The 18,008-nt window shown below is 37.7% G+C and overlaps 1 protein-coding gene across 11 annotated transcripts in view; it reads left to right on the top strand.

Annotated features, from left to right (window-relative positions):
- Positions 1-18,008, top strand: part of ZNF644 (zinc finger protein 644) — a 76,768-nt gene that overhangs the window by 35,190 nt on the left and 23,570 nt on the right. For all 11 annotated transcript variants that reach the window (XM_035332594.1, XM_035332591.1, XM_035332590.1 and 8 more), the window contains one exon: positions 10,663-10,718. The gene's annotated coding sequence lies outside the window, so the exon portion shown is untranslated. The remainder of the gene's footprint in view (positions 1-10,662; positions 10,719-18,008) is intronic.

The raw sequence follows: 18,008 nt of genomic DNA, 5'->3' as shown, positions 1-18,008 counted from the left end.
AAAAAAAAAAAAAAAAAAAAAGACAAACATCATATTGTTTTCCTCTAAACATTGTGAATTCCCAGCAACTTTCTGCTAGGTTTAAATACAGTCAGGGAATAGCTTTGGTTAGGGTATTCTGAAGTGTAATACTGGGGAAGCTGGCCTGTTCTTTGTTTGTTAACTTCCTTCAGTTTCTGTTTTATTTGTTCTTTGGTTTTTCTTTAGTGAATCTAGCGATTCAGACATGTCTTCAGTGTTCTGAAATGGTGTGGTTGTGTGTTTGGCGTGTGCCAAATGTGCAGGTATTTATTTCATACTCTTGATTTTATACGAATGACTTCATGATTTTTTAAAATAATTTTTAGCTGGTTCATATCCTGTTCTTCTACAGTCTTCCTGTAACCCAGTGTAAGTGTGCGAAGTAGGCTTAGGGAATGTGTTTCATATCTGTTCTGTTTCTTGGGCTGCTTTGGAAAGTTTGCTTGGAAAATCTGTTTTGGTCAGGAAAACTGAAACAGTCACATACCAAAATGCTGTGACAACCCAGTGTACTGTAAAGCCACAACTAGATCAGACGCCTAGCTACAGCCGGACAGGGTCTGCACATGTCAGGATAACCAGTGTGGCTTCCTTTTTGCTGTTGCCTCTTCTGAAAGTCTCACAACTGCTTTGAGGGCATACCAGGAGGATGTTTTCCTAATGCCAGAACAAGGGCTGTAATCTGTCATATGATGGAGACATCAGCACTTTTATCATGAGATCGGTATTTCATACGAGTGGCAATGTATGTCATGTGGCCAAATGGAACAGCTAAGGAGGTGGAGATTAAGTGGCTGAATGCTAGCAGTGCAGTGGGGTTTCTGTTTTGTGGTATGCCAGGAATGTTGTGACCTTAAACAGATTTGTTAGAACCTGTAGGTCCTGCCTCAGCTTATTGGCTGGTCTTCGTTATTGCTAGGTAGTGGAAACTCGGCCAGAAGATCTATTTCTGCAGGTGTGACAAGGCAGTAAAAAAGCAGTATACTTTGTGTATGCAAATGAAGGGAGATGAGTCTGCACATGAAACACTACATGCTAACAACTGAAATCCCAGATATCTTATTACTAAAAATACTTTATTTACACATTGGAAGGAGTGAGATTGTCCATTGGCTATCATGTGTTTGGAAGAATTATTTCAAATAATTCAAGCAATTTAAAATTATTTCAAATACTATTCGAAGATAGAGAACTTTTGCCCGAGTTCTGACTAAGTAAAAGGAAATGAAGGGTGAAAAAAAGTCCACAAACACTTAAAGGGCATATGTTCAAAGTGAGAAAGTGAGAAGCATTTCCATATGATAGACAATGTCAGAAGCTTAAGGTGCTACCAAACAAGAGTGAACATTGAGTAGCTCAGTGGGGAATGGGTTTTTACTTACCTAAAAATAATAATAATAATAAAAAAAAAATCAACACCTACTATACAATCCTAGAATGGTTTGGGTTGGAAGGGAACTTACAAGATACCTCCTAGTCTACCCTCTCACCATGGCCAGGGAGGGACACCTCCCACTAAATCAAGTTGCTCAAAGGTCCCATCCAACCTGCCTTTGAACACTTCTGGGGAGACCTATCTTGACCCCATCACCCAAAGCAGCTCTCTGCCTTCATAAAGCAGGCTCCTGCAAAATGAAGAAGAGGCTTTACATTACTGGTACCTGTGTGTGACTCCAAAGAAGTCTTTCATACATCACGAGGAATAGAATACATACAAACCCAATTAGAAACAAAAGCATTTTACAGCTTTTTTTTCAAATATGATAAACAGTAGTTGAATCTAATTGTATAACGCAAATTTTTGTATGTATATTTTACATGGACAAGACTATTGTAGGAAGAATGCTGGTACTGGCATAGATAGTTACCTTAAGTGATTATGTAGTTGTTTTCTTCTTCCTGGGACATTCCTTATAGTGACAGCTTAGCCCTCTGATGAGCAGACTGGGAGTTAGCTGTGGTGTTTAAAGATGCTAACACTCCAGTGTCTGTTCTGTTCTCTGCTGGAGGATGCCATCATAGGGATATCAGAATAAAATATCTCAGCCATATACTAACTTATTGTTCAACATAAGCCTACCTACATTTCAAGTTTATGCCCTTGTATGCAGGATATTTGACGGGCGTTAGAGCTCATGATCCTAAGATAACCACGCATTCAGGTACAACTAGCTTGTGAGGAAATGCATCTGGACTTAGGATCCTGTTTAGTTGAGGTACTTGCAGGCTGAGTTCCTGCTGGCAACTTTCAGAAATTCTAGTTAATCTTTTCTGTTATCTTTCCTTTCATTGCTGCAGTGAATGGAGTGTGTGTTTCACTTCCTTAATAGTGCCTTCACACAACTGTTTGCTTTCAAACTGTAATGGAAAAAGATACTATTTTTTTTCAGAGGGCTGGAGCACCTCTCTTATTAAAAGAGGCTGAGGGAGCTGGGGTTGTTCAGTCTGGAGAAGAGAAGGCTCCAGTGAGATGTTATAGCTGCTTTGCAGTACCAACAGGGGGCCTACAGGAAAGCTGGGGAGCGACTCTGTTAGGGACATGAGTGATAGGGATAGGACAAGAAGTAATGGCTTTAAATTAAAAGAGAGTAGGTCTAGATTCGATATTTGGAAGAAATTATTCACTCAGAGGGTGTTGAGGCACTGGAACAGGTTGCCCAGGGAAGTTGTGGATGCCCCATCCCTGGAGGTGTTCAAGGCCAGGCTGGATGGGGCTCTGAGCAGCCTGGTCTGGTGGGAGGTATCCCTGCCCATGGCATGGGGTTGGAACTAGGTGGATGTAATGTCCTTCCCAACCTAAACTGTTCTATGTTTCTATGAAAGTAGTGTAATTTATCACTAATTTTGAGCTGTAGAATTTTAGGCTCAGCCTTTTCTAAAAATGGCATTGCGGTCTTAAAGCAAGGAAAGTGCTTAAGGTGCTGTCATTTTTAAGACTGCGAAAGTGTAGAGGAGGAGTTGGAAATGAATGTGCATGCTATTTTTGTCTCAGATCAGTTTTCTAACAAAATCCAGGGAGATGTGAATCTACTAAGAAATTGCTTTTGACTACAGCACCTGCTTTGATTTTGTAATCTCTGATCTGAGGAGGGTTTTTCTGTGACTGCTATTAGTGTAGTGACCAAGGATACACTCAGCTACTTCAGTAATCTTGTACTGGACTGTGTTCTCATAGCCTGAAGGTTGAAGTAATTAATCACATTGCTCTTCTTCTTTATCATTGTCCTGCAAACTGCTTAGTCTCCTAAATTCACTTGTTCTAAAAGTACATTGCCATACTGTTATGATTTCATTAGCGTAAGCTGAAATTGTGTAGAGTACAGCCTTAGAGAATGCTGTTAGGTAAGTACACTTGACTGAAGAAAACAGTCCAGAGGGAGGTATCCTAAAGTATGTAGCCACAGAGAAAAGTTGAGCAATTTGCCGCCTTGGGATTTAAACAGAGATTGTAACAAGAACTGTTGGTGATGGAAGGGTGTTAAAGCTGAAGAGAAAATGGCTACCCGAAATCATTGTTGCTACAGTAACAACATGGCTTGACTATTAATGTGCTGCTTTCATCTACTGTTAGATACGTTGCAGAAGATATTTCTTTTAGGTTAAAGAGTCTCTACTGGAAACAAAGATTTAAATCCACTTAGATATTAATGGACATAAATAAGCTTCTTGTTTTAGAATATTAATCTATTTAGTGGGAGGACTAATTTCTAGTAAATATTTTTAAGAATTGTTTTCTACAAAAATAAATTACTTAATGGTTTTAAATTTTATTGATAGATTTGTTGATAAAACAAAGATTGATTGCTTTGTTGATAGCAAGTTGATAAAACAACTTGCAGGGGGAAAAAAGTACAGTAAGTGATCTCTTTCAGTAATTATTTTGTAAGAAAACTAATGCTATTTCACAAATTATTTGGTATGTGTCAACATAATTATGTTTTCCAGAAAATAAGCCCTTATTTTTTTTTTTCAGCAAAGTTTTTTTGAGACAGTTTTATATTTTGAGCTAAACTTTAAAAGATAGAAAATCTACATCCTGTTTGAAAATTTAAAAATAAGAAAGGAGTGTATTTAAGAGCGGTTTCCACGCAGCTATCTGCATTATACTTCATGTCATAGGGATGTAAATGTATGTATTCTGGAATTAACTTTTTGCCTTTTTTCATTAATTGTGAAGAACACAGTGACACTGAAGAATTTCAGAGAGGTATCATGAAGAGGTCGGTCAGGAAAGGGATGTGTGAAGTGTGATGAATGTGTGAAGACTAAATGATGAATTTTTATGTATGCAGGATTCCACAGGTGGCAGCCTTGGGGGTGGGTATAGGCTGAGAATAGACTGTGTCTACTCTTCATCAAAGTCCCGTATGTGTGGTATGTCTTGTATACCTATAGCAGTTCCCACTTCTCTGCAGTGCTTTCAATTTCTTGAGAAGTTCTCTGTCAGATGTCCTGACTGAGAAAGGACCCAATTCATCCAATAGAGATGGAGCTGGTAACAGTTCTGTATTAAGGGGACTTCTGAAAGATTATGTAGTGGTCGTTGGTAAGAAGTTGAGAGGGCCCTTAGTTAAAGTATCTGGAATATTATTGCTTTGTGATATATGAAAGGGGGTGCACCAGTTGGGCATACACAACCATGAAAACTTTTTGACTCTTACGCTCAGCTTTGCCTCCTTTTTGTTTTATCAAAATTCAATGGGCTTTGTAGAAGAAAGGATGACGCTACAAACATGTAACAACAGTACAGTTTGCTACTCTGAACATGAACTTGAAGTGGAACAAGGTATTTTATTAAAATGAGCTAGTGGAAGTTGCTGCCTCAGGTATTGAAAAAATAAAGACTGCCTTTAGGAAAAAGTACTTTAGTGAAAAAACTTTCTGTTTTGGATTTCTGAAAACTTACTTCAGCTGAGAAACTAAAGTATGCAAACCTGGACTAGAAATCCTGAAGGAACCATGACCAGCTTCAGTGAAGTACACAAGATCTCTTGTAACTGTGTCTGTTTTCTGGAGCACATTCATGCAGTGCTCATGGTCGGAAGGTATGTTGCTGTATTTTGGTGTGCTGTATATAAAGCATATGTGGTGATACAGTGAAGGAGCACATCGTAATTCAGGTTGGAGGAGAGAGGAATTCCATAGTTAAAGGGTTGAGGCAGTTACTGCACAGGTAATGTATTGAAGAGATTTTGCTGATAGTCTAAAGAAAAGAGAAGTTTTCAATGTCAAGGATGATGCCAAGGTTATGTTCTGTGTAAGTAGTTTGGAGTGAAATGGAGATGTGTTGTCACACCGCTTTAGACTTTTCTTGAGAGAATCCTATTTGAGAGAAGCAGTTATGGTTAAGGTATGTAACTGGAGGGAACCAAGAGCTAGTTAACGTGGTCAAGATAAATAGGCTGAAGGATGGCTGAAAACCTACAGGTGTTTATCATGCAAGTGCCATATTGACCAGTACTTTAAACTGGTAAAGAAATAATGTAGAAAGAAGGTAAATTATTTATCTGTAGCTTATTGCTTATGTTCTGCCATTGTTAGTTACGGCATGAGGGATGCCATTTGATTTAGTTGAATATTGATGGACTGTAAACACTGAATATCAACAGTATTTATAATATTACAGCTTATCTTTTTTGGTGGGGAAACTGCATTGATAAGTACCCTTCAGAGATGATATATTGATGTTCTTTCTAAAGGTCTGGAAGCTCTAAATGTTTTCAGAACTCCATCTTTAAACTGATACTTGTATTTAGTGTTTTTATGATGCTTTAATTTGTATGTTAATTGTTATATATTTGCTTGCTGGATGATACATGCTCAAAGCAAACAGCTCTTAAATATTTCTGCTTTTTGTTCACATCCTTTTGTTTCTCTGTAGATGTCTTTCCATCTTGATTGTGTACGCTTTTACATGCTTACCTCTATATCTGTTTAGAGATGGAGATGATAAGCAACCTTTTTAACTAATGGCTGTTGGTCCAAACCCCAGCCTACCTAGAATGTTTTTCCTTCCAAGGGCTTTTCCATTTTTTCATTTAAGTAATAGACATTTTTGAAATAATAATTAAATTTGTTATTTCACCTGATAGATAAATTGATTTTTTTTTTTAAAAAAAAAAAAAAAAGCTTGTGTTTTATCAAGTTATTCTCTGACCACTTTTTTTTTCTCCACTGTGATGGTCCTCTTGATGTTGCGCTCATCTACTTGTAATCATCTTGTTTGGACTGAAACAGCTTCAGTCTGGTTGTGTTCATCTCCTATGCTGCTTTACTTTTCCTTGAAGTGCTTTGCCATCCCATATGGGATGTTGTCAAAAAGCAAAGCTTCCTGTGAGTAGAAAAATGAAAGATTTCAACAGGTCCATGTGAAAGCCCCACCACAGCTTTGGGAACTGTGTCTGTGCGTTTCACTGTGGTGAATAGATAACTGAAGAACTGTAGCTTCTTTAAACTATTTTTTTCATATATAACTCAAAATCTATCAGGAGATTGAAAATGCAGGAGGCAGTCTTCTCAGTGTTCCCCCCCCTTTTTTTTTTTTCTATCTTTTAGTCACTGAAGACTCTTTGAAGGCAGAAGCATCTCTGAAAAAAGGACTTAAATTTTGTCTCCATGTAGGTTGTGAAGTGTTAAGTTTATGCTTAATTTTAATTCCGGATAATTATAGCTTCATTAGGTTACCTGCATGTAAATAACACTTTGCAGTAACTATTGCAAGAACTGTGATTGTTATTTTTCCTTTGCAAATTTAACTTTTTGGTAAAATAGATTGTGGCATTTATAATTCATTTGATTGGGGTAGTACAGGCTCAGATAACTTTTGCAAATTGTGGAAGAGAATTAATTTTTTGGCTTGAGAGAAGAATCTTATGTTCAAATTCAAGGTGTTTGTTTAGCATACACTGAATGTTAGTTCTATGTATTTGTCAGTAATGAATGTTAAGTTAGGCTTATACTTTTCAATAGAAATCAAAATGCATCAAAACCACTTCTGCTAGCAGAGAGCTGAAGCTACATTTTGTACAGATGAGGCTATTGTTGACTACTTGTTGATAAAATGGAAGTCTGGGTTTGTATTCAGTGAGTATACAGCTGTAGTAACTGATTTGAAAGAAACTACTGTCAGCTAGGTTTTTCCTTTTTCAGTCCTCTTCTAAAATTATTTTATCCTTGGTAGTTGTGGGTTTGATGTTAACTAGAGCTTCTGGGCTTTTTGTAACCTCTGCTTTCTGCTAGCTGTTTTTTCTGACTTGTTAAGTTTATTAGATTTCTGTAAGATTATATAAGATTTCCAGAGCTGCATCAGATATTAGAAGGAAATTTCGATCCCTACTCCTGCCAAATCTCTCTACCACCTTTGAATTTAGCAGATCGTATTGCTGGGACATCAGTGTCCTAATAAAGGTAAATGTCACTCTAAACCAACTAATGAAGTCTTGTTAATCTCAGTAAGTACTTAAGACTACAGCTGCAAGGGTTGTGCTGTGTTTTTGCATTTTAATATTGTTATATTGTTCTTACATTGGTTTTGTGGTTTTTGCATCTTACACTAACAAAAGCAGTTCTTATAGTTTATTCTAGCCTTTGTTCTTTTGTCTTCCTTCCTTCCCCTGTAATCAAAAGCAGCTATGGAACCAAAACCAAATTTTACGTTTTTTAAATTCTTAGCAGGATTACTGCATATTTTTTTTAATTGTACACCTTTGCATTCTTATGTTTCTCAAACACTTCTCCCCAGAGGGAAATGATTTAGGAGGTATTTCATTATTGCAAGCAGGACCCTAATAACTTAATAGGAGATGAACAAAAGCGAATTTAGTCTTAAAAATAAAATGTGGTGGTACTGACCAAAGGGGTAGACGAGCAAGTTCTGTGAAGTACCTCATGTCTGAACTCAGATTATTTGTCTTCATGTAAACCTTGTGAATGGCTATGAGCTTGATACAAGAGTCATGGATGAAATGTTCTCTGCTATTTGTATAGATGGGAAAGTAGTTAACTGTTGTTAATGAACCTGAATTTGGAGGTAGCAACTATAACTGTTGTATACTTGGAAAAGCAGTATAGTGGAAGCTTTTGGAGCTGATCTCCAGCTAGTCAGAAAGATTTCATTTTTTTTTTTAACTGATGTGTTGTGATCATCAACAACGAATTTACAGCCTGCATATTTTTAGCTTATTCCTCTGATGCTTTTTGAGAATCTTTTTCTCTTTCTGTAGTGTGCACGTGCTTGAATTACTGTGCTTCTATCTTTGAGCAATATCCATGTATGTGACTTAGTCATTGCATATAAACTGGAGAACTTGTGTCTGCTTTGGCCTTTTTCCAGTGTTGTATGAAAAGAAGTATCATCGATACACTGCTGTTGTTTTTTTTTTTTTTCCACTGGGCAAGGTGCAATGCCTGCCCACAAACCAGCCTTATTTCATATTTGTTTGATGAGAAATGCTTGTGCTTTTAGACACTTTGAGTCCGTCTGTGTCCCTTTAATATCACTGGGGGTACCTGTGAGGTGTTGCCCATCTCTGCCTTTGCTGTTTTCTTCCTACTTGCTGTTCTCTGCTGGAGAAAAGGCTAGCTGTGTATTGGTGGTCAGAAGCATAACATTTTTGTAGCGGTCCTTTTACTGCTGTGGGCCTCTTTTCCCTTGTGTGAGGCCTTGAGGTGAGTGCACTGTAACTGCATTTCTTACTGGCTTCCCAGTCCCCTATGATGCTTGCTTTATTACCTGGTAAGGGAGAGCCTCTTTCATTTCCACTTCCTTTCCTGATAATGAGAATTAAGACAGGAAAAATCAGAGAAAAATGCATTTGTGATTTTGAAATCTTTGCCTTTCCCTGGGGAGTATTGGAGAACTACATCTCTTGGATCTACTGTGAAAGAATTTCAGATGCTCTGTTATTTCAAATGTCAACACCCTTGAAATGAACAGTAGGTGTTAAGATTTGATTGTTTGTGCTGGACTGAGAGGAGTTCTCCTTGACAGCAGAAGGACTTTGAGGGGTGAGTGTTTGTTAAGTAGTGTAGGCTTGGCCACTTTCAACAGTGTGAGTCTCAACGCTGTCAGTAGTCTGGGCTAAGGTCGGTGTGTCTCACTGTGGGTTGCGTTGCCTGCACTGAAATGCTTGCATGCCCCTGCAGGTGGCATCTCCCATGGGGTGAATCTTTGAACACCGGAGGTTCTGAAGTCCCAAAAGGGGGAGTTAAATTTCAAAGTGCCCTGCAGAATTGTAACGCAGGGCTGTGGTGGCCAGCCCATTGGTCCTTCAGCAGTTTGCTTGTTAATAATCTAGCAGTGAAATTTATGTCACCTTCCCTTCAGCTGGACAATATCCTAATTATGATGGTCCATCTTCTGTCTTCCCTTCTCTTTGCTTCTGTGCCAGATGTAGATAAAGGGTAACCCCACTTTTTTTTTTCCCTCCCGAAGTGCTTTGTGAGCTCCCTGTGATCAAAGAGTACTACATTTGAGAATACCTGTATTTAAGCTTTATCTAACGTGCCTTCCAGATTATGTAGTCTAAGACTTCTGGTTTCATGCAACAGTCCGAACTGCTAGGTCCAGAATAAGGTGTTCCATGAAAAAAGTGTTACAGCCTGCTGGACTACTGCAGTGGTCTCCTTCAGTTGTCTGGGCTCAGTCCTTCAATGCAAAGATTCTGTCTGCAGTTGAGTCAGGAACCATGAAAACTATGTTGCCTTTGGAATTTAGACAGGTGGCTTTGAGACAGACTGACTGGGGAACTCAGATTCAAAAAGCTGACAAATTTAGGAGAGGAATCTTTAGGTAGTGTGTGAGGATACATATCTCTTTCGGAGTTAATTCTGGTGATAGATACATGAGTTTAGTCTAGATATGAATAATCTCTGCTGGAAAACTGTATGCTGGTTGTCTTCATTGGTAATAAACCAGTTCTGCAGAGATGCTGTACCCAAATCTGGTCATGTGCAACTTCATTGAGTTTCAGAGTATCTTCCAAATGTCATGTAGCTTAATGCCTCCAACTAGAATGTGTAAAGTTTCCTCGTGTAGTTATTTGGGAGATCCATAAGCAAAACTGAAAATAGAGCGTTTAATCTGACATTAATCAGCCTTCATGAAGTCAAAGTAGGTTGATTTTTAAATGGGCCAGCTAGCCTTAAAATGATAGTTAACACAGGTTTTTTCCTAGGAAAAACGAGGAGTTGGTGAGGCCTGGTATTAAAACTAGCCAACACTTAATTTCAGATATACTGATAGCTTTTTCTAAGAAAGTTAGAAAAATGCTTTCATTTGTAACCATTTCCTCTCTGTGCTTCATTCCCCATTCAGTGAACGCAAGATAGCTGAGTGTGAAGGCATTGGCAGAGGATGCAGGAGAACTTTTCTTGTCATGCAACTTTTTCCCCCTTTTCTACCCACTTAGTTTAATAGCGTATGTATACTTGATATGGTTTCTTGGTAGATCAGTAACAACATTTGTTATTTGAAAATCATGCTTATTTGATAGAAAGACACTAGAATTTTGATATTCCAACCTGAGACAAAACTGGTAGAATGCATCTGTGGGTATGAATTCCTTGTTTTGCTTTCCTTGGCTGGTGTTATAGACCACAAGCAGAAAACAACAACATCTGAACAGTAAATTTTCTTTGCAGGTTTGTTTTAATGAGGAAGTGGATCTCACAGCTTAATGCAAATAAAACAAACAAAGGTGAGTAGATTTTTTTATTATTATTATTTTCCCTGGATTCCTTGGCTCTGTTAGACATACAGCTAAACACTCAGGACAAAAAGTCACTGAAAAAATGAATTGTATTGCAACTTGTATCTAGATTACTGTGATTTCTGTATACAGTGTTATGATTAAAAAAAAATAAGAACGCCCCTTTCCCTGGTACTTAAAATTATGATGACAATTATGTTTTTTCCTGCAAACTATTATAGTCAAAAAGCTATCATGGCATTCTGTTAGTTAGCGAGAGCCAGAATTATGAGTACTTGAGATTAATTTTGTTTTCTGCATACTACCTACCTGGTTTCTAAGTACTGAAAATGTTATGTTGCATTGTCAAAACAGTGTGTTAAACTTACACTTTTACTATTAATAAATAACCATGTGATAAATCTGACCAGCTACCAGAACAGCAAATTTTTAATAATGATTTTTTTCCCTATCCTGTCCTTTAGCTCTTTTGGGAGACTCTATTTGTAAGACAAATAGTAGCTCTATTTGTAAGACAAAGCATATGAAGATTTACTCTAGAATCTGGGTGTCCATTTGCAGTTGCAAGCTGTCAGTTTAGGGAAAGAAAAAAAACTGTTACTTCAACACTTCTTGTCCAAACCCCTCTATTACAATAATTATTTTGAGACAGAATTTAGCTAAACACAGATTTTGCTTCTCTTCACGTTGCTTAGTGTTCTACTTTGGGAATACTTTGGGCTATAAAACTAATCTTTCTCCATTAAGTTACATTAAACACTTTTAAGAGCAATTCGCTTTAAGCTGTTTTAGCCCGATTCTTTCATGAGTATCTTTAGGTAAGAGCACAAAGTTCAGTAAATTCTCATTAATGTAGACATGGGTCTTGATGGAACTGGGTATGCAGGCTTCCTTAGCAAATAAGAGCTGGACTTAGTTGACTTTGTATTTTGAACAAGTGACAGGGAAGTCCCATTTGCTCAAGTGAGCTTGTACTTCATTTCTAATCTTAGACTTAATATAGCTCTTAAAAATGTAATATGTGCATTTTAAAATCGGTGTGACCTGCTTTGTTGGTATTTTCTGCTCTGCTGGGACTTTCAGAGCTAAACTGTAAAATATTGTTTTTAATAGATTAGTTTGTGAGGAATGGAAAACTATTTTATTTTTTTCTGTGTATAAGGTGTAACTGATTCAGGACTTAAATTATGAATTGTCTTCTGAACTACAAAAAATTAATAGTAAGTTAAATTGCTGTAATATGCATACACTTATGTGTAGAGGAATGTTTTATGCCTTTGACTGGCATTGCAGGTTTATAGAATGTACTGCTTTGAGAAAATGAATAAATTTAACTCTGCTAAAGGAAGTAACTTTATTTATCTGAGGTTGGGCTTAAAACAAAAGAATCCTAGCTAGGCAGATGACGTGATTTCACAGTAAGGTTTAAATTGGTCATTGTGCCTTCTGATGCTTTCAGTACTTGGCTTACATTGTCCCTTTAATTTGTGGTATCTTGTTGTTGGTTTAAATACAGAAAGTTAGTTGAGAAGTCTGCAACATGTAAGTAACAACTAAGTAAGCAACAAGTAAGTATTCTTTGAGTGTGAAATCAATCTTCTGAATGAAATTCCAAAGACCTTTCATCTTGTGGTTAGCTATGTACAATAGAATTAAGCTGGTCTCTGAGGAGAAAGCCTGTATGTATTGTTGCATACACAGCAAGAGGACAGAAAAATGTGAAAGAATACATGCAAACAATACAATGACATTTGATCAATATTGTTATTGATCGGAAGAAATCTTGAGGTTCTGATGAACTATGAAAATGACAATTGAATAGTCAACAAATCAATGAAAATACTACATATTATCAGGGAACAAACCAAAAAACAAATATCCGTTTATACGAATTTGCAGTGCTGTGCTATGGTATGAACAAACTGTATTGAAGCTTGGTGCTAGTTTAGTCCAGTGACTAAAAAGCAACATAGCAGAGCTGAAGAAGATACAGAGAACGGCAGCAAGGACAACTCTGAAAGATTTTAACAAACAGCCCATATCACCAACTGTGTGTCTTCTGTCTCCACTCATTCGTGTAGTCACTGCAGCATCTTGTAGATTTCTAAACAATGAACTTTACTCACGCAATTCAGTGCAGGCTTGGCCTTTTACATAAGCTTGTGTGTCCTGGTTTCAGTTAGGACAGAGTTATTTTTCCTCCTAGGAGCTGGTAGGGTGCCGTGTTTTGGATTAGGATGAGAAGAGTGCTGATAACATGCCGATGTTTTAATTGTTGCAGAGCAGCGCTTACACTAAGCCAAGGACTCTTCAGCTCCTCACTCTGTCCTGCCAGCAGGCAGGCTGGGGGTGCAGCAAGAGCTGAGAGGGGACAGACCCAGGACAGCTGACCCCAACTGGCCAAAGGGGTATTCCATACCATCTGACATCATGCTGAACAATATATAGGGGTGGCTAGCCGGGGTGGGGGGCTGGCTGCTGGGGGATTGGCTGGGCATCGGTCAGTGGGTGGTGAGCAATTGCATTGTGCATCAATTGTTCCATACACATTACTATTATTATTATTTTATTTTCCTGTCTTTATCTCAACTCACAGGCTTCACTTTCCCATTTCTCTCCCCCATCCCAGATAGGGAGGGGGGAGGGTGAGCAAACAGCTGTGTGGTGTTTAGCTGCCGGCCGGATGAAACCACAACATTTACCATCTCGTTAGCTTCTTAACCTTTGATCACTGAAATAATATAGGGGTTGATTAGAACCAGTTTGCCTGGTTATGGGTCACTAAATGTCATTCATTACACCGAAGTTCTAAAGCAAATGAGTAAAAGCAGAGTGTTTATTTGAGGAATAAGTATTTTTGTAATTGGGAAAGATAGTATGCTTTCAGGGGCAAGTCTATGTCAGCAGAAGGTAAAATTCTAGAACTTACGATGCTATTAAGACGTGTGCAGTAAAATGTTTATCGGAGAGAAAAAAACTTGAGAAATCGCTAAATATGTCTCAGAACATTCTGGAGAAAAATAATTACCAATTTTTTTTCAGTGTAATGGTAAATAAAGTTCGAATTTTCCCCGAAGTTGAATGGTGTGTAATATCTTAAGATATATATCAAAAAAAATTGAGCTAAACTGTTTTAATGTCGTTAAGAAAGTTGTACTATAAATCTGTTATGTGGCATCAGGTTGTTGTTGTGCAGTGTTCTCATCAATGATCTTTGGGTGTAACACCTCAGGTATAACTTGTGCAGATAACTAACAATGAAGCTTAAAGAATTTGAGAAATATTCCTGTCAAAATAGTTATATGAAATTAAAATAGTCTGCCTGTGTTCTCTACATATTAACAAAGGGTAAAGCTTGCTTAAATAAAATGCTGGATGTTTCTATGCTAAAAGTCGGAGCAGGGGAGCTGCTTCAGTTATTGACTTTGGCTTTCACTGAAATTTGAGAGTACCCTGAAAATAAGACTTCTGTGGCCATATAGTTGTAATCACTGGGGGTTTGTACAGAGTTATGGAAAACAGCTAATTATTAGAGTCATTTGGCTTATGTGTATTGGATTTGTAGTGGAAGAAAGCTCTTTCTCCGTTGCTCACAAAAGGTGTCTGACCAAAAGGGCCTAACTGTAGGAAAAAGCTTTGTTTTAAATTAAAAGCCAGTTTTCGATCTCACTATGAAAAATCTTCAATTCTGCTTTGACTGATTAGTTTTAAAAGTCTTTTTCTTAGTACACCATCAGTCACTTATTTGGCACCAGGGAAAGCATTTTTAGTTCTGTGAGCTCTGCCTCTGGGGAATCATTAGACTTGCATATGAAATTTCACCACCACTTGGTGGCAGTACTTGGCTGAAGAATGATTTGTTTCTGAACAAATAAACTGGCTTTGAATCTGTAGAACAATGGTTTAAAGGAGCGTAGGTTTGTTTTGAATTTTATAAAAGTTAGCAATGAGTTCTAGAAATAAAAATGCTTCTTGTTTAACGTAATTAAGGGATTTGTGTTTGTATGTCTTCATGGAAAATCTAGCTATAACGTCTAACATGTAATTTAAGGTAATTTCTTAGGTAAGTATTCTCAGAAGTTGTAATACTTAGTGTTCTGTAGTTGAATTATTGTAGCATTTACTTCTAGCATTTTACTTTGAATAGTACACTTCAAGTAATTTTAGAGCATAAAATTGCTTCACAGTAGTGTTCCTCATAATGTATTTTGCAGGTAAATATGGGACTGACAAAACTTTTTTAGCCTTCTGAAATTCTCTGCAGTTTCACTTTTTATTGATGCAAGTTTTAGGAAAGGATTCTCCATTAGATTTTTCTTCTGTCAACAAAGCTAGTTAAAGTTTGTGCCCTTAGTTGTTGCCTGTCAGTTGTGCCAATTCAGCAGTGTATATGCCAGCTTTTTAAGCTAGCTATTGAAATTGTTGATAAACTGAAAGAAGAAATTGGAGGAGTAGAGGAAGGCAGGAGTCAGCTTTGCTGACTAAGAAAAGCATAATTCCAACATATAGCAAAGTAATTTGACAGTATATGGCTACATGTTGAGATAACTTTCTCTTCTCTGCAAGCCAAAATCTTCTGCAATGACAGCAGGTCTTTCATTTTCTCTTTTTATTATTTATTTTTTTTCCTCTCATGAGTACTGTAGTGGTGGTACTAGAGCCCATAAGAAAGCATGTACTTTCCTGAACACGTTGTCTTTGTGAAATTTCTCACTCACTGTGACTGCAGTTACAAAAGTGCATTACTGATGAGAATGGGCTGGATGATGAGGAAATACTTTTCTTGTATTGCCTGAAAAGCTGACACTGAGAATGTAGCATCCTTAGGCCTCTCTGAGGTATGACATATCAAAAAGGCATCAAAGCAAATTGTGGCCTAGAAGAGGGGTTTCATCCTATGGAAAAAGTAATTGTAACAGTTGTGGAAAGTCCTGAATAGTAGAAATATTAATAGAAAATAAGGAGGAACTTAAAAATGAAGGTTTATAAATTTCAGAATAATAATATTGCTTTTAGTGAGAGAGAGCTCTGGAAAACAGGAACACTGGAGGAGAGGGACATTGAATTAGGGTTTTGCTGTGAATATGTTCTGCCTAGTTTGGGACTGAGAAAATGCACTTTTCCTATATACCTGATTTTTTGTTGTTGTTTCCTTAAACTGTCAGAATGGTAAATCTGAAGTTAGTGTTTGGAAACTTCTTTTAATTAAAATACTCATGGTTATATTTCTGATGTTTTGCAATAGAAGAAAAAAGTAGATTGAATGCATGTAGCACTCCTAATGGGGAGTAAGGTAAGTGAGAATTGGGATACTGTGTGGAAGAAGTGTACTCAAATGATCATAGAATAGTTGAGGTTGGAAGGGACCTCTAGAGGTCTTGTCCAACCTTCCTTCTTAAGCAGGGTCACCTAGAGCAGCTTGCCTAGGACCACATCATTTGAGTGTCTCTGGGCAACCTCTGCCAGTCACCCTTGCAGTTTAAAAAAAAAAAAAAAGCACTTTTCCTTATTTTCAGGTGGAAACTCGTATGTGCCTGTTTGTGCCTATTTGCTTCTTTTTCTATCATGGGACACCACTGAAGAGAGTCCAGTTCTGTCTCCCTTCAGATGTTTGCACATGTGGATGAGATCCCACACTGTCTTCTCTTTTCTAGGCTAAACACTCTGGCAGCCTTTCCTCATACAAGATGCCCCTATCAGTCAAATTAGTGGCCCTTCAGGGGACTCTCTCCGGTAGCTCCATGTCTCTCTTATACTGGGGAGCCCAGAACTGGACGTAGGACTCCAGGTGTAGTAGCTTCACCAGTGCTGAGTAAAGGGGAAGGATCACCTCTCTCAGCATACTGGCAGCAGTCCTCCAAATGCAGCCCAGGGTGCCATTGGCTGCCTTTGCCACAAGGACACAGGTACTTCTCTGCAAAGCTTATTTCCAGCATGTGCTGGTGCACAGTGTGATACATAGTGCAGAACTTCACACTTTGCTTTATTGAACTTCACAAGGTTTCTGTCAGCCCATTCTCCAGCCTGTCGAGGTCCCTCTGAATGGTAGCACAGGCCTCTGGTGCTTCTTCCAGTTATGTATCATTAGCAACCTTGCTTGAGGGTGCATTCTGCCCCATCACTTACAAAGATGTCAAAACAGGGTTGGGCCCTGTATTAACATCAGGATACAGCACTAGTTACTAGCCACCAACTAGACTTCGTACCACTTATCCCAAACCTAAAATTTTTGGCAGCCTGATTTTTTTTTAACAAAAAAAAAAGGCCAAGCATGACTTTTTCTTCATTACAGTCTCTAAGAAGTAAACTTCCTTCTGTTTTGTAACGCGAGTAGCTAATAAATTATTTGTTTTATTGTGTCTAGATAAAAGCAATTATTGGTACTATACTTTAGGCCTAAGAATACATTTGACTGAGTAACACAGGTAATGGTGGTAAATGTGATGAAAATTGTGTTCTCTTAAGCATTTAGTTTCTTTAGAGAGTAAAAATGTGTGAGCATGTGAGTTTGTTTTGAAGGAAAAAGGCTTTATCTGTGTGTGAAAAAGTATGTAGAGGAGCAGTTTTCAGGAGAAACAGTGTGTATTGTCACAGAGCTTTAGGCCTGTATTTTTCAAATCTGTGTGTGTGTTAGTGGAATAGCGTTAGTCATGTCTTTGTGCATCTTGGAAAACTCACTAATTTGATTGCAGTTCTTATCTTTAATAGAAACTACTGGCAGTGCCACTTCAGACTTGCTAGTGCTACTGAAAACAGAAGCTGGACAAAGCTGCAGGAATGTGATGACTTAAGTAGTTGGCCATCCTTTATGGATGGGGCTGTCAAATGCTGTGGGGAGTTACGGAAGCCTTTGGAGTTTCTGCTCAGGAAGTAACTTCTTAAGTTACCAGATTCAAAGTCTTGGTTTTGTAGTGGCTAGGCATTATTTTAGAAATACCTAATTCACTTCGAAAAGTCTTTGCCGATTATGTCATCTTAAACTGCTGCATTAGCACTGACAACTAGAAGAGTATTTTTGAAAGTCATACATCTGATTCTTTTGATACTTATATTGTTTTGCTCTTTATTTTATTGATTTCAGTATTCGATTTTAGTATTTGTCAACTCATTGTGACTCATTAGTTTATTTTCCCAAGCAAATCAGTATTCAAGAAATAAGAATGCTAATGGTTGGTGGCAGTGATGATATTCTCTTCCACGTTTTTTGAATTGTAAGACAGTCATGCTTCAGTTGTAAACTGTTGCTTTGCAGACATGAGACGTTAAAATATTATTCTT

The sequence above is a fragment of the Oxyura jamaicensis genome, chromosome 8 (genome assembly GCF_011077185.1).
Source record: "Oxyura jamaicensis isolate SHBP4307 breed ruddy duck chromosome 8, BPBGC_Ojam_1.0, whole genome shotgun sequence".
NCBI classification, from domain to species: domain Eukaryota; kingdom Metazoa; phylum Chordata; class Aves; order Anseriformes; family Anatidae; genus Oxyura; species Oxyura jamaicensis.
Note: the sequence above shows the minus strand (reverse complement) of the source record. Positions and strands in the feature narration are given on the sequence as shown.